The sequence below is a fragment of the Eucalyptus grandis genome, chromosome 3, assembly GCF_016545825.1.
Source record: "Eucalyptus grandis isolate ANBG69807.140 chromosome 3, ASM1654582v1, whole genome shotgun sequence".
NCBI lineage: Eukaryota > Viridiplantae > Streptophyta > Magnoliopsida > Myrtales > Myrtaceae > Eucalyptus > Eucalyptus grandis.
The window spans coordinates 34,965,868-34,982,291 of NC_052614.1; the positions used below are offsets into that span (position 1 = coordinate 34,965,868).

At 40.9% G+C, this 16,424-nt stretch overlaps 1 long non-coding RNA gene across 1 annotated transcript; it reads left to right on the top strand.

Annotated features, from left to right (window-relative positions):
- Positions 1-14,062: 14,062 nt before the first annotated feature.
- LOC104437314 lies at positions 14,063-15,016 on the top strand. Its single transcript, XR_001985823.2, has 2 exons — positions 14,063-14,149; positions 14,249-15,016. It is a non-coding gene; the product is annotated as an uncharacterized LOC104437314 (long non-coding RNA).
- Positions 15,017-16,424: the final 1,408 nt, after the last annotated feature.

A 16,424-nucleotide genomic window follows, 5' to 3' on the forward strand; every position in this document is an offset into this window, starting at 1 on the left:
ACAAAATACTTCCATGCAACGACAATCAAATGAGGTAGAGAAATAGGATAACATTGCTAAAAAATTTCAGGGATGAATGAGTGCGGGACAGTAACCAGTTAAAGCAATTGACAATGAGTTTTTTTCAAAACCTTTACACTACTACTGGATTTCGAGACTTTAAACCGGTATTGGAGAACTATCCAGGTCTAGCTGGGGAGGAAATCAATCAAAGTTTAACAGCAGAATTATCCTTGGAGGAAGTAAGGGTGGCCGCTCACTAGCTGGGTTCCACCAAAGCACTAGGGCCGGACGGTTTAAATGGAAAATTCTTTCAACAACGTTGAGAAGATGTCCAGCTTGATATTTTTAAAAAGGTGCATAACTTTTTTACTAACAGATACCTTGACCCTGAACTCAACATAACACATATCACTCTAATGCCAAAAGTCCAAAATCCTGAAAAACTTGAGCAATTTTGGCCCATTAGTTTATGTAACTTTTCCTATAAAATCATTTCTAAAGTCATGGCTAAAGACTCAAGCTATGGTTATCGGAATTGATTTCAAAAGAACAAAGTGCCTTTGTAGGTGGACGACAAATTCAAGATAATATCCTAATAGTCCAAGAAGTGCTTCATCGACTAAGAGTAAGAAAAAGAAAGAAGAAATTTCAGGTGGTTCTTAAATTGGATATGCAAAAGGTATATGAACAGTGGAATGGGATCTTTTTGGAGGCTAGTATGATGAAAATGGCATTTTGCGCTAAATGGGTGAACTGGATTATGAAATGTGCTTCTCTAGCTACTTTTAGTATTAAAATTAATGGAGCCCCAACCTTATTTCCAACCTATGAGGGGGATTCGCCGGGGTGATCCGTTGTCCCTATACGTATTTATTTTGGAAACGGGCGGTTTATCTTTCTCGCTAAAACAAGCTTTAGAGAATGGGAGTATAGGACGGATATGGTTGAATAGATCATGCCCCACTTTATCCCACCTTCTATTTGCAAAAGATTCGATTTTCTTTTTGGATGGAAGTATTAGAGAATGCCAAAACATTGCTACTATCTTAATCAATATTGCTACGCTTCGAGCCAATCAATCAATTGTAATAAATCAGGATATTTTTTAGCAGGGATTGTCTAGGGGCTTTAAAAAGGAATATGCCAAAAGAATTGCGAGTTCCAACAATTGATAAAACTGGCAAATATTTGGGCATTCCATCTGATTTGGGAGAAACGAAAAAGAAAATGTTTGCTTAGATAGTTACGATGTTAATATGAAGTTGGAAGGTTGGAAGGAAAAGTTCATTTCAAAAGCTGGAAAGGAGATTTTAATCAAAACTGTGAAGCAAGCTCTCCCCCAATATTCTATGTCAATATTCAAGATATATCTCTTTGCAAAGCAATTGAAAAGAAGGTGGCAACATTTTGGTGGAAACCAATAATGAAAGGCATGCAAGGATATTTAAAATGGAAAACGGGCATGGAGGATATTATAGAATGGATTAGAAGAAATGGAAAATTTTAAAATGGAGAAAGGATAACGGAGGACTTGGTTTTCGAGACTTGATTTCCTTTAATAAGGCTATGCTGGGAAAACATGCATAGAGGATATTTCAAAATCCCTCCTCTGCGGAGTAAGGTTCTGGAAGGACTTTATTTTCCTGAAGGAGACTTCTGGCATGCGAGTAAAGGGAGTGAACCATCTTGGGGTTGGCAGAGCATAGTATTAGAGAGAGATACCATCGGTCCTTTTATACAATGGGTGGTAGGAAATGGAAGGAAAATCAGAACGAGGGAGCACAGGTGCCCAGGTGGTTAAAAAGGGGATTGATTGGGGTATGACAAATACAGACGAACCGAGAAGAGTGCCTGAATTGATCGATACAAATGCAGTAAAATGGAAGGAACAATTAATATATGATTTTTTTGACCCGGATATTGCAACTGAAATCATTGCAATTCCATTGAGCTCGCAGGACACAAAAGATAGAATGGTGTGGACAAATTCTAGAACTGGGGAGTACACGATGAAGACTGTTTACAACAAAATCAGAGAGGAAACTACACGACCCAATTCAGCTGTAGCCTCGTCATCGTATCAAGCTCCTCGGTCTCCAGGGGCAAAGATTTGGCAGTCCCACACTATGCCAAAAATCAAATTTTTTTTTCTATAAGGTGCATGTCAAAATGCCATAGCTACCAGAAAAAATTTATATAGGACGCAAATCGTACCGGATCCACTTTGTAGCTTATGCAACCAAAGTTTGGAGACTGTGGAACACACCCTCCTTCTATGCTCCGGGAGAAAGAAGGTATAGGATGATCCCTCTTTGAAATTAACCATAACCTCAATTGGTCTATCCAGATTTGATGAATAGTTGGCGAATGTCAAGCGTACCTGTGTTCCCTCGAGTAATTGGCTAACGTCCTCCTGGAAAATCTGGAAGGAGAGAAACAATAATATTTTTCGATCCTTGAAACCGACTCCCGAGTGCGCGGTGGAAAATGCTTACTTTTTGTTTCAAAAATGCAAAAGATGGCTCCCAACAAAGGAAAAGAAAAACAAAACAAAACTTTATCAGTAATGCCTCCTCAATTGTGGTAACTGGTAACCACCGGAAAGAGGAAAAACTAAAAATCAACATAGACGGTGCTTACCTGGAAGGAACGAGTGAAGAAGCCATTGCAGCTGTATGTAGAGACAACCATGGGTGCCTTGTCGACAGTTTGCGCGGTCAATTAGAACTTCATCGGCGGCAATGGCTGAGGTGAAGACTTGGAGATAGAAACACACCACTTAGATCTAGTACGTGGACCTGAAGATCAAGCTCAGATCAGAGAGGAACTCCACTTGCTTATCGGCGAAGCCCATCAATTTCGTAGGCCCTATTCAAAGCTAAACGTGGCCCATATTTTAGAGAAGTAAATATGTTAATGTCCAAAGAAGAAATAGCCTATTGAGTAACTGGGTCTTTTAGGGTGCGTTTGGTAATGCTTCTGTTCCCGAAAATAATTTCTGATTAGAAATGATTCTTTTTTATTCTATTCTTGAAAACAATTTCTAAGCATTTTAAGCCGTTTGATAACTATCTAAAATTTTTATTCCCAAAATAGAATTGCTTTTAGCACCATTCTCAAAATTTCTACTTCAAATCATTTTCTTTTAATTTTTAAATAATTTTATTACTTTTTTCCTTTTTTTTTCTTTTTTCATTTCTTCTTCTTCTTCTTCTTCGCCGGTCGCCGGCCTTGGGCTGACCGGCCACCGGCTAGACGTGGGCTAGCGACCTCACTGGAGCATCGCCTACCCTCGATGAGATCGTGCCTCAGCGGCCAAGCCTCGTCGGTAGTTGGGCGAGGCTCAGCCAAGCCATGGTTGGGCGAGCACCCTCACTCGGATTTGATGAGGTCAAGCTCGCCTAACCAACCGTCTATGGGGCTCGACCTTGTCGGGCCACCGCGAGGTCAACCTCACCTTGGCCGGGCGACACCGACCTCACGGTGGCTCGATAAGGTCGAGCCTTGCCAGCGGCTAGGCAAGCTCAACCTTGCCAAATTTGGGCGAGGTCGAGCCTTGCCTAGTCATGGCTGGGCTGAGCCTTGCCCGGCCAAGTGAGGCTCGCCAGTGGCCGGGGGAGGCCTGGGCGAGACTCGCCTAGCCATCGGCAAGGCCGAGCCTCATCGGTGGCTAGGCAACCTCGCCCTGGCCTAGCGAGCCTTCGATGAGCTCGCTAGACCTTGCCCAACCAATCGCCGACTACTGGCAGCAGTGGGCAGCGGCAATTGGAGAAGAAGAAAGGGAAGAGAAGAACAAGAAAAAAGAAAATGAAGAAAATAGGTTGGTTGATTCTAGAATTGTTCCCGTGAACAAAGAATCAACTTTTTTTTTTACTTCTCAATTTTGTTCCAAGTTTACTTCCAGGAACAAAAATATAGAAATTTGTTCCCAAGAACAAAATTTTTACCAAATGGATTTTTGTTCCAAATCTACTTCCGAGAAAGAAGAACATAAATTATCATTGTTTGGCAAGTTGCCAAACAAACCCTTATTCCTGTTAGATCTTTGGGATTTACTATATTCCCAAGCCCATGAAGTGTATTCTCAAACCTCTTCTGATTAAATGAAAGTGCTTTTAATGACCGGAAAAAAGGTGCTAGGCTGCGCATTGAATTATTCCCATCTGCACTGGCAAGGACAATTTTGCCATCTTATAGAAAGTAATGGCATTATATTTTTTTGGTAATAACAATGACATTGTTTGACTTTAGTCCTCCCAAACTTGTTTGTTGCGTGAAATAAGAAATGACGTTTTGTCACAAAAGGAAAAGTCTATGACAAACGATATTTTCCCATCCTAAAACCGTTACGGGCTTTCTAGGGGAGCCTCAGATACAGGAGAGACTTTTACGTGCCTAGGTCTGGATCCGTGGATCCAAGGCAATCGTGATGGACAAATCCATGCGGATTAGAGTGCAGACAAGAATTTGTCCAAATGCATATATGAAATTAAAGGAAAATATTACTTAAAAAGTCATAATCTTATCGTAATTTTTTCAATTCAATCCTAAATCTTTTTTTTATAAACTAGTTCAATTCTAAAACTTTTATAATTATGTCAATTCAATATATCCGAGTAATTTTTGTTGGGTGACACTCACATAGACATTAGGCGATCCTGATGTATATAATATTTTAATAATATTTTTATTTCTTTTTTATTTCTTTATTAATAAAATATATTATTAAAAATTGATCTAGATCAGTATCAATTGATGTCCACATTAGCATTCACTGTCCAAGCTAGTTGTACGGATTTAATTACCATAATTACAAAAGGTTTAGGACTGAATTGATAAATAAAAGGTTGTAGGATTGTATTGGAAAAATTACAAAGGTTTTCAAACGGTTTTGGAAATTTTCCCTTAAAGTTAATGCAAACTGCGTGATATAAATGATTGCACCAACTTTTATTTTAGTACAAGGACTCTGCAAAAATAAGAGTAGGAGCAAGGAGCATATACATATGCTATGACAAAAGAACACCTCAAGTACCACAAATCGAGAAGAAATGAACACTTAAGTGCTAATAGTGAGAATTTCATACCAAATAGCCAATATAGCTTTTTCTTTAAAAAAATTTAAATGATGTGACATTTTTTTTAAAAGTTATTTATGTAGACAAGGTGAAAGATGTCTTGTCATCCACATAGATTATGTGAGACCATGCTAAATGACGTCATTTTAGCACTTAAGACTTAAAAATTCAACTTTGACCGTGAATGACACTTCAATAATCACTTACACCATAACTTGACGTTTAAGTTATCATTTTTTAACAAGGATTAGCACTTAAGTGAACATGAGTGACAACGTCGTTTAAGATAATGATTGCTAACTGGACATTCAAGTGAGCCACGTAGATCGATTTTATTAATAAAATAAAGCCATATCGGATTTTCTTATGCTAACCAAAGTTAGCATTTAAGTGTTCAATTTTCGAAAAAAGTGGCATTTAAGTATATTTTTTAGAAGTTTTAATACTTATATATCCCTCCGTGCCAAGTTGTGGTGATTAAGGTGTTCTTTTTGCCCCATTCACTATTTATTGCAATCACGTACTTATTTTGGCAAAAAGATTTTTGTATTTCAAAGTTACTTATTTGAAGAACCTTGCAAGAATAATGTTATAACCCCCAATAATTTATATAGTTGGTTGAAAGATAGGGCATTTCAAGGTCGGAAACTAGAGGTCACTCGTTTAAGTTTATTTAATTACGCGTAAATTTCTCCGGGTCTACATTTATTTTTTGCGTTATTTTTTGTATTTCTTTTTGGTCGGAGAGAGGGGGTGGCCAACATTTTGACCAGGTGAAGTTTTAAAAAAGAGGAAATTTATGCAAAAATAAAATTCACGGTCTAAGGTTAGCTAGGAAAATAGGAAAAAAGGTCCACATCATAATTACTTAACATCCATGTCAAGAAATTCCGTCACCGGACTTAGTTGGGGATGACAATGACACCTTTTAAAGAGTAGAAGGATGTTATTTTATTTTATTTTTTTAAAAGTAGAGAGATGGTTTAAAATTCGGGCAAAGTAGATGGATTACTAGGACACTTTCCCTAAGAGAGATCAGAGGGGCTTTTGTCTTGAACGGAACAGCAATTACGCCCCACTCAACCTCGCTATGGCCTCCCTAATCAAGATAGTATTTAGTAGTTTATTCTCACCATGTCATCAATTGACATAGCGAGCATTTTTTTTTTTTTTTTTTTGGTAAAGGGTAAATATATATTAACTTTGAACCAAGGAGCTACACAAATGTACAGCAACAGACCCTAGCGAGCATTTTTGTGCTTTCATACAATTACAATTTCACACACACACACACACACATTTTGGTAAGGTAAGATATGGATTGACTTTTTAAATAAAAGAGCTATATAGCAAGTAAGTCTCGGCACCAACAAAACTTGCACTCATAGAGAGAACAATGTCAATACGAGTGGAAGGGTGCCAAGAGTAAAAGAAGAAAGAGGGGAAGCCAAAACAGCGGCAACCCCGAGCAAACAGTACAGAGAAAACCAAACACCTAGGAAGAGAATATAGAGGGATCAAGTCCCCAACTACGTTGAATCCTTCTACTCCTTGACGTGTCCGCAACACTACTGAAAGTTGTAACCTTGTCCTTGACGACTTTGAGTAGATGTTTTTTCAAAGCAGGCACAAACATGACTTGGCTCCGGAAGAGAATGTTATTCATTGTCTTCCAAATTAGGTGACAAAGGGCTCTCAAAATGCAAACCAAGCAATGCACTAAGAGAATTCATTGCCGGAGAGAAATTTGATGGCTCAAAGTAGGTTTTCCATCCACGATCTATTTTGCCAAGGGATGTTGCATTTCGCAGCCCAAAACAAAGCCAAGCCAGTAGTAATATTACATCCAAAAAACAGATGATCAATAGAATCAGGTCTTAAATTGCAAAAAGCACAAGACCCATTCGCAATCCTACCATAGGATAGTAAAAAAACCTAAGTGGGTAATCGATTTTTGGTGATGAGCCATAGGTGAAACCGGTACCTAGGGGAGAGCGTAGTGTTCCAGATGAAGGAGAACCATGGGACGATGCTTCTCTTCGGTTGAATTGCTTCCCAAGCAAAGGCGATCGAAAATGACCCAAAGGGATGCTCCAGCCAATAAAAACGGTCCTGGTAATGCGAGAGTATTGGAAGAGTGTGCGTCCACGACTCCAAGATGGCCTTGGTGGCTTCGCCCATAAGGGAGAAAAGGTTACAACGGTAGCCTGCCTGGAAAGTCTTGAACAATAGATGTACGCATCCGTGAAAAAACTATTCAGGGGTCCTTGGGGGTGCCAAGGGTCAAACCAAAGGGAGATTGAGAGACCGTCGCCCACCTGCCAATTAAAATACTTTTGGAAATCCTTCCTGAGATTAAGAAGTTTCCTCAAAGCCTAGGAACAAAAGGTTGGCTTAGGGACAACCCATAAATTCTTGTTTTTCAAGTAAGTGGCATTATCCACTTACACCGAAGGGATTCTTTATCCATGAAGAGGATCCAAATATGTTTGAGCATTGCTGCAGTGTTGCAATCTCGAAGTCTCCGATTACCAAGTTCTCCTTTTTTAGGGAAACAAACATCCCCCCAAGCTACTTGTTCAATACGGTCCAGCATTGCTCTAGGTAACAAGAAGATACTAGCCCAAAAGACTTGTATTGAATGAAGGACTAACCTAATGAGCTATAGGCGGCCTGCGAAAGAGAGGAAGCGCTATGCCCAAGACTGGCGCTCTTGTTGTTATAAAGTTCACAAGAGAAATACATTCTGACTTGCCAAGCCACGAGGTGATGATAGGGACTCCCAAGTATCATACCGACAAGGTGCCTTCCTGGAAGCTGAAAGTGTGAATAATTTGGGAACGTAAGCTGTCCATTCCACCTGAGAGGAAAACTTCGCTCTTATTCATGTTAGGCCTCAGACCACTCCAAGAGGAGAATGTTTCAATACCATCTTTGAGAAGAGAAACAGAGGCCATGTTAGCTTCACTGAAAAGGAAGACATCATCTGCGCAGAACAGATGAGATAAACAAGTATATTTGCACCTCCAATAGAACTTGAAATCCAGTTGTCTAGTTTGAAGATGAAGGATCCTCGAGAATACCTCCATAATCAGGGTGAAGAGGGAGGGAGACATGGGGTCCCCTTAGCGTAACCCGCGACAACTTGAGAAAAAACCACGGATCTCCCCATTAATAGAAAAAGAGAAGTTGGGTGTATGAACACATGTCATAATTAGCCCAACCAAATGATTTGGAAAACCAAAAGCTTGGAGAGTTAATTCTAGGAAATCCCAATCAATGGTATCATATGCTTTTTGGAAGTCTACTTTAACAACACATTTCAGTGAATAAGGGTCATGGTGGAAACCACAGAATAGTTCTTGAGCCAGCAAGATATTGTCGCTGATACGATGACCTTTAATAAACGCATTCTGAGAAGGGCTAATGATAGTTTGAAGGACAATTACCAGTCTATTAGATATAATCTTGGTAATGCACTTGTAGATTGAATTGCAGCAAGTAATGGGTCTGTAATTAGAGATTGCAGACGCATTGGGAATTTTACGAACAAGAGCAATAATTGTGTTATTTATCTCGCACAACAATCTCCCGAAGATAAAGAAGTCCTTGACCGCCACTAAGATTGACGGTCCTACAATATCCCAATTCCATTTGGAAAACTCAACATTAAACCAGTAGGACGGGAGCTTTGCCAATAGATAGGGAGAATAAGGTATTATGAACTTCCATCTCAGTCACAGGGCTAGAGAGGAAGTGTAACTGTTTAGTACCAAGAGAGTGCTGTAGCACCGCCTGTAACGCTTGTAGGGAAGGCTGGGCTGAAAGATCAACATATGCCAAGAGGTCCTAAAAGGGGGATACAAATAGTTGTTGCACCATTCCAGGGTCGCTCACAAGATTGTCAAAAGTGTCTAAGGCCGGAACAATTTTGTTCCTCAGTTGTCTTTGTTGACATAATGGTAGAAAAACTTAGTGTTCTGGTCACCTTCCTTGAGCCATTGCATCCTGGATTTTTGCCTATAGAAAGATTCCTCCTATAACTGGAGATCAACGAAAGTACGAAGCTAGTTTCTCTCTAGATCCGCAAGTATCAAGCTGGACGGGTCTTACTAGAGGGCATCCTAGGTAATTCGAAGTGCATTCCTTGCATTTGCTGTTCTACTGGAGATATCAAAAAAAGAATTCCTGTTAAGCTGCTTGAGTCAGCTCTTCAGGGTTCTAAGTTTGCAGTATAGTCTAAACACGGGAGTTCCCGTCCTCGAGTCATCCCACACCTAAGCAACAATAGTGTTAAACTCCGAGTGCTTCATCCAAAGGTTGAAGAACTTGAAAGGTTTTCTATAGGTAGGAGGGACCATGATTTTGACGAACATGGGAGAATGATCGGAGATGCCCGGAGCAAGGAAAGAGGCTTCCGAGTAAGAGAAGTCATGGCACCATTTCATATTTACAAGCACCCTATCAATTTTCCTCATTTTCCGGTTAATGCCCGAAGAAGAAGACCAAGTAAAGCGATGACCTATGTACCTTAGATCTTCAAGTTTTGCCTAGGCCAAGCATTGCCCAAATTCATCATACGAAGGGAGCCAAGTATTCAAGCTACCTACTCGGTCAAAAGGGTCCCGAATAGCAATGAAATCCCTAGCCGCTAGCTAAGGAGAATCCTGCAAGCTAGCACTTGTAAGAGTAAGCTCCGCCCATAGTGGCCGACGAGAGATGAAAGTGTGCTTTGCATAAATGGCCGAGAAGAAAAATTCCGAGCCTGTACTTAAGAACTTGAGCTTGCCATGAATCGCTTGAGCATTGGACGAAGACACATCAAAATTTGCAAGAGATGCATTCCATCCTACCCAAATTCTCCCTCTAAAGGAGTAATTATAGTTAGAACACTAGCCCAACCCGTCAAAAGTCCTGAAGAAATGAACGGGAATAAAGCCTTATGGACTTTAGTTTCTAGTAGCCCAATACAATAGAGATTGTTCATGAAGATGAGGTGTCTAACTTCAGCCTGTCTAATGGGGTCTACAAGACCCCTTATGTTCTATATATATACATACAAAGGGTTTTACCGCCGCTTGCTCACACGCCACCGACTGGCCTCTGACTTTGGGGCAAAAGGAGTCGGCTTTGGGTAGGGAACCAGTGGGAGCTTAGCCTGCTGGGAAGCTGGCTTTAGAGCAGCAAGATTGATCTCCTTTGGGGTTACATCATGAGGAGCAGAGGATCCATCCAAGGTGTGATCATCCTCTCTCGAGCTGCTCACAATACTTGCATCTTCACCCGAGTTAGATGAAGGAATTGGTGTAGTAGGGTCCTCTCGATGAGCTAAGTTGGCAGAAGAGGACGAAGCCAACACATCACATTGCTGTGACAGTATTTGGCTCTTCTGTTCCGTCCTAGAAGCAGGAGGCTGCATTGCACTAGGAGTAGTTTCAACAATCTTCATAGAGAGAGTAGGAACTACTTCCTTTGGCCTCAAAGCATGCTTCTTCTTTTTAGGCTAGGCCTATTTACATCCTTCCTTAGACATCAACAATACGAGTTTCACTGTTTAATATGATGTCCACCAAGTCACAACGAGCTTTCTGCAAAAATCTCCACACATACCCTGACAAACGAGATCATCTTCATTTATTCCATCATAAGGTCAACGTATAACGGCTTACCAACCACACTAGCCACCGCACTTATCCCTGGAGCAGACCAAAGCACATAAGGGATGTTCTTCAACCTGATCCATATCGAAATAGAGGAATTGTTGTCCTTCTTCAACTCTAGCAGAGGGACCTTGACTACCGTAAGTGGCCCCTCGTCAAGAATTTTCCTATGGAAATCCTAGGCCGAAACATGAAAGAAAAAAAAATCCTTGATCATTAGCCATAACATCAGCGAGATGATGTCCCCATGCATGCTTTAGAGCTGCTTCAGTCCCCACATAGTACCCGACAATGCACTCGTGCCATTTCGGGTCAGTGGCTAGTAAGATTTCATCAAAGAGATTCACCACAGGTTTGTCATCGATGAAAGTCGGGGGTATATAGGTGAGATTCACCCTTTCTCAACCGACTAAGCGACATTGGCCCAAGAACGAGTAGGAGGGGGCTTTGACCCCCTTAGTTGCTGAGCACGGGGCTGAGGAGGATTGGTCGTGGACTTGCTTTGGGTTCGACCTCTTCTACCATCAGCAGCTTGATGGGCCTTGGTAGAGATCGCTTGGCCTTCAGTTAGGCCTTCCCTTGCATCAGTCACGGGGACCACGTTTTTTCCAGTTGAAAGCTGAGCTCGGGGCTGAAGAGGAATAGTGGAAGGCCTGCTTCGGCTTCGACCACGTCCACCATCAGCATCTAGATGGGCTTTGCTAGTGACCATTTGGCCTTCACTTGCACTAGTCGAAGGGTCGAGTTTTTTGCAGACATATCCATGGAGAATACCCACAAAACCCTAAACCCAAGTAAACATTGACACACGAGTAGGGCATACCAGGATAATCGCTTCGGTGAGGATACGAACAGGGGAAGGACGAGTCTCGCCTCCAAATCTTAGCCCCAACCAACGGTCGGATCGCCTGGAATCAGCGAACTCCCCCATATTTATTGATATTGAATCAAATGAAAAAAAATAATAATATGAATCTATTCTAACCACCTGGTTTGTAACTCTTCACCTTCATCGACACGACCTTTGAGCTTGACCTCCGCGCCTTCCCTACCGTCAACGGTGCCACATCCAGGTCAACATTGTCGGGCATCAAAATCGAGCCACTCCCCTCGTCATCTTTGTGGTCGTCTTCGTCTTCCTCCGATTGGGTTTGGAGCCATGATTGCGTCCAAATCTAGTGCCTTGGTTGCGACAAATCATAAGCTGCGACATATTTGGAGCATGGCCAAATTCGGGCCAAATTAGGAGGCATCAGCCATGGACAAACAGGGACCATGGAGAACTTCTACATTTAGCGAAAACCCTTTACAAAAACAAGAAGACTGCGAACTTCCAAATTTGGAGCTCATCCAGGGTTGTGAGCTTTGACGGCGAGGTCCATTTGTCTTCGACCACTGGCCAAATCTGGTAGCTTCGTGTTCCTGGCATCACCATGGCTCCAGATTTGGTCAGCTTCGTCTTTCTCAATTCTTCTTTGGTTTCGCCTTCCTCTGTGCTCTAGTTTGTCTACAACTTCGCCTTCCACAGCTCGTCTTCCTCTGCTTTTGTTTTTGAGCTCGTAGTGTCGCAACGGCCAGATTTGGTCGTAGCGATCATGAATGAGCAAGGCCTGTGTTGGGGATGAGTCACCTTGTCGGTCATGGACCAGCAACATCATTATACAGATCTGGTTGGCTCCGTCTTCTCACCATCACCATGGCTCCAAATCTAGTTGGCCAAAACAGATTTGCGACCATGAAGGTGGAGGGTACAAACTCGCCACTAGATGCCAAGGCCACGACGACAGAAGGGCTCGAGGATGGAGGTCGCAGCGGCTTAAGCAGTGGCAACCGTCATGGTAGGCTGTGGGGCAACGGCTATCTTGATGGAGGAAGAGAGAGAGAGAGAGAGAGAAATGAAGTTTTACTCCTTTATATTTTATATTTTAGACTTTTATTCTGGTTCTTATTTTTATTTTTATTTTTATTTTTTTGGCTTTTCCTTATGTGGCGTCCCCTTAGTGCGACATCAATGGCACCATTGTGTTTTATGACTTCTAATTATAAACAGAAATTATAATAGTCCAAATTAATAAGGTTCACTAACGAGAGCCTCTTTAATAAAAAAAAAAAAAACACTAAAACAGTTACTATTTTGTAAGAATTTCCTTCTTGCATTTATATAATCGAGAAGTAATATAAACTTTAACAATCTTTTCCCTTTTTGTAGTTATTCATAATGAAAAGAGTAGAAAAAAAAAAAGCAAACAAACATCAAGGTGATATGCTCGACCAAAAAAAAAAAAAAAAATGAGGGTGGCATGACTAGTAATGTCATTTAACAGAGAAATGAATGTCCGAGAACCAATAAATAAGTAAGTCACGTGAGCATGATTAGACCCCTATTATTCCACACTGATAAGGCAAAACGGGAATATAATCAAGACACCAACTAGAAAAAAGTGCGAGCACCAATTATTGGCTCTTTCTTTTCATAGGAAAGGTCTAATCAAAGCAAGACAATTACGAACTTTTATTCAAAGTGAAATGTTCATGAGGAAATATTTCTCTTAAAGACTCGATATAAATACGTTCACTTAAAAAAGAGTTCAAAATAAACATTATTTCAAAATAAAAATTTAAAGTGTGAATTTAATATAAATAAAAGTCTAAAATTGTCGTTTAATCTTATATAGGGATTTGATCCTACTAGGGGTGAGCACGGTTCCCGGGTAGAACTGGGAACCGGAGAACCGAATCGAGGGTTCCGGTTCGGTTCCTGGTTCTGGGAAGACAAGTTCCGGTTCCCGGTTCCATTTTCTTTGGAACCGGCGGTTCCGGTTCTCACGTAGGAACCGGAACTAGGACCCTAAGTAATAAGCGTAGAAACCCTAATTTTTTCTTTCATCTTCAGCCTTCTTCACTTTCCCTTTTCTTTACATTTCCTCTCCGCAACTCTCCATGCCCCCGACAACCCCACGCTGCTCACTGCCCTCCATGTCCTCCCTGCTCGCCGCCCTCGAAGCTACCCTCACGACCCACGATGTCGCCGTCGACGCTGCCACTGCTCCGTTTGACAACGCTGAAGACTCTTGCCGTCGCGTGTGCCGCCTCCCAACGACGATCTGCTACCGGGCTACCACTGCGACGCTTTTGTTGTTCCACCGTCGCTGTTTTTCCGTTAACGACGTAGCTGCTGTGTAGACTTCAACGACGAACGGCCTGCATGTTAACGAGCCGCCGCATCTCAGCCTCTCAAGTCGAGCTCGCTCAACTCAGCCACTGATTTGAACCGAGTTCAATTCATCTAAATCACTCTCTCACTATCTCTTTCGCCGTCTTCGATTTTGCAGAAAGTCGTCGCCGGAGAAGCGAATCGGAGGATGATCTCTCTCTAGGAGCATAAGGCGTCATCCGTCCTAAACCTAGGTTCGTTTGCTCTGTCATCTTCCATCCTCTCTGTGCTCGTATCTCTTCAATTGATTGAGGTTGGTGGTGGTGGGGGTGGTGGTGATGGTGATGGTTCAGAGACAGTGAAGAAGTGGAGAGACGCACTTCACCAAGCGGCTAATTTGTCCGGATGGCATTCTCTCAGCTAAGTGACTGGATTCTCTTGATTGCTGTTTGTTTTGTAGAGAATTTCCGTTAGATTAAAATCAGATTATAACTCGCTAGAAATGGTAAAGATGAAACTTTGTTGCCTAACTTTAGCAGATTGTTTGAGAAATGGGATTTCAATTGAGTCTCCTTAGAAGAAGGAAGCAGAACTACGGGTTTGGAATTGGAATTCCAACTTTCAGAGTCTGATTCTTCCGATATATAAAGCGGATGAATTGAGGGACATCATTTCACCTTATGCTCCTGAAATTGCTAAGTCCCTTCGCATGACAACAAATCAAACTTGTGGAGGAACAATGAGAACCCAAGAAGGTGCAGGAATAGAAACCTTAAGGATATGGAGAACACACCTTGAAGAAAACCAGGCATAAGTAGCATTGCATAAAGCCCAAGGGTTGACTTCTTTTTTTTCTTTTTTGAGTCTTGCATCGTCTTGTTCCTTATTTGGCTTTTGTTAATAGAGATGCTACAATTATCTGGAATTCTTTGGTATTGATCTTTCGAATTAGACCACAGAACTAGGAACAAGAATTTGCTAAGACTTGCATGTTGCGCTTGAAGAGGACATTTGATTTTGTGAAATGTTTGATAGCCAGAATGCATTATCTTAGTTTCTCTGTGTTGTAATGATTTATGGTTGGTCTCAAGCTGATATTCCCATCTCCAAGTTATAGGGTTGAACCTTGCTTACATCAGTAGTCTTATGACTTTGTTTGGTGAATGTTGAACATTTTATCATGGGTATGGGACCCTTATGGTCACCCTTATGAGGGTAGTCACTGCTGGTCATGCCACTATCGCTTTCTCTCTCCACGTCATGACTTTGTTTGTTGCATAGTTTATTTTGAAAATGAAATAAAAAAAAAAAACCTGTTGGAACCGGAACCGACTCCGAAACCCGTGACATGGTAGGTTCCAGGTTCTTGGTTCTGACGGGTAGGTTCCAGGTTCCAAAAAATGAAGAACCTGTACCCGAGGGTAGGTTCCAAGTTCCAGACAGAACCGAACCGGAACCGGGAACCGCTCACCCCTAGATCCTACTAGCCGGCTAAAGTTTCACTAGTTAGCAAGCACATGCTTATTCCGACAACACGTGTAGGGGCATTTTTATTCGGAGACATTTGTTTTGTTGTTTCGTTTTATGTTCTTATCTTTTCACGGTTCATTTCTTCATGCTTGCAGGGAAGTGACCTATCTCAACTGCACCTCCAAGGCTCCACCTCACCAACGACACAGCCGGTGTGTCTCTTCCAAGCATCTCAGGAAAGAATGCCGACGTGAAAATCAAGAGCATCATCTATTGGAAATTTCCTATAATATGGGTTTGCATTAATTAATTGATTTTTTATTTTAAATAATCGAGTTAATGAATATTCAAATATTTGTTAAACCCTTAAAGATTTTATCGAATTGGTGTTTTGGCATCTATTAATAATGGGCCTAGTTGAATAGTAAAGTGTAGGCAATTTTATTTAATTGAAACCCATAAAGAAATGGGCCAAGTTGACATGTTATTGATTAAGGTTTGTTAGGTCCATTCTCTAGCCTATAAAAAGGTAGGTTATGTCCATCAGTTGCTTAATTTCATTAAAAGCTGCTATACTAAAAGAAGTCATAGAGATGAAGATCCATTCCAATATATCTCCGATCAAACAGAGTGATCTATTTTTCTTCAAGTGAAGTAATGGCTCAAATAGGTACGTTTTAATTCCAATATGCTTATTGATTTTGGTGTTTTATAGTCATATATGGATCCAATTGTTCTTGATTAATTAGTTGTTTATGTGAATAATTTTCTACTTGTGGTATCAGAGCAAGTTATATATGATTTTAGAACAAAAAATTATTATATTTTTATGAACAAATTCTAAATATTCCTATTTGAACCGAATATTGGTGTTATTCTTTCATGTGGATCTTTTAATTGATTAATCCTGAAACCTTAGGGTTTTTGTTCTACATGTCGAGATCTTTCCAACCATGTATATTTTGTATAATTTCATTGACAATAATTGAGTGAGAATTTTGAATTTGAAATTCTAGGGTTCATATACTGAAAAAGTTCTAGAATTTTAAATTATATGCA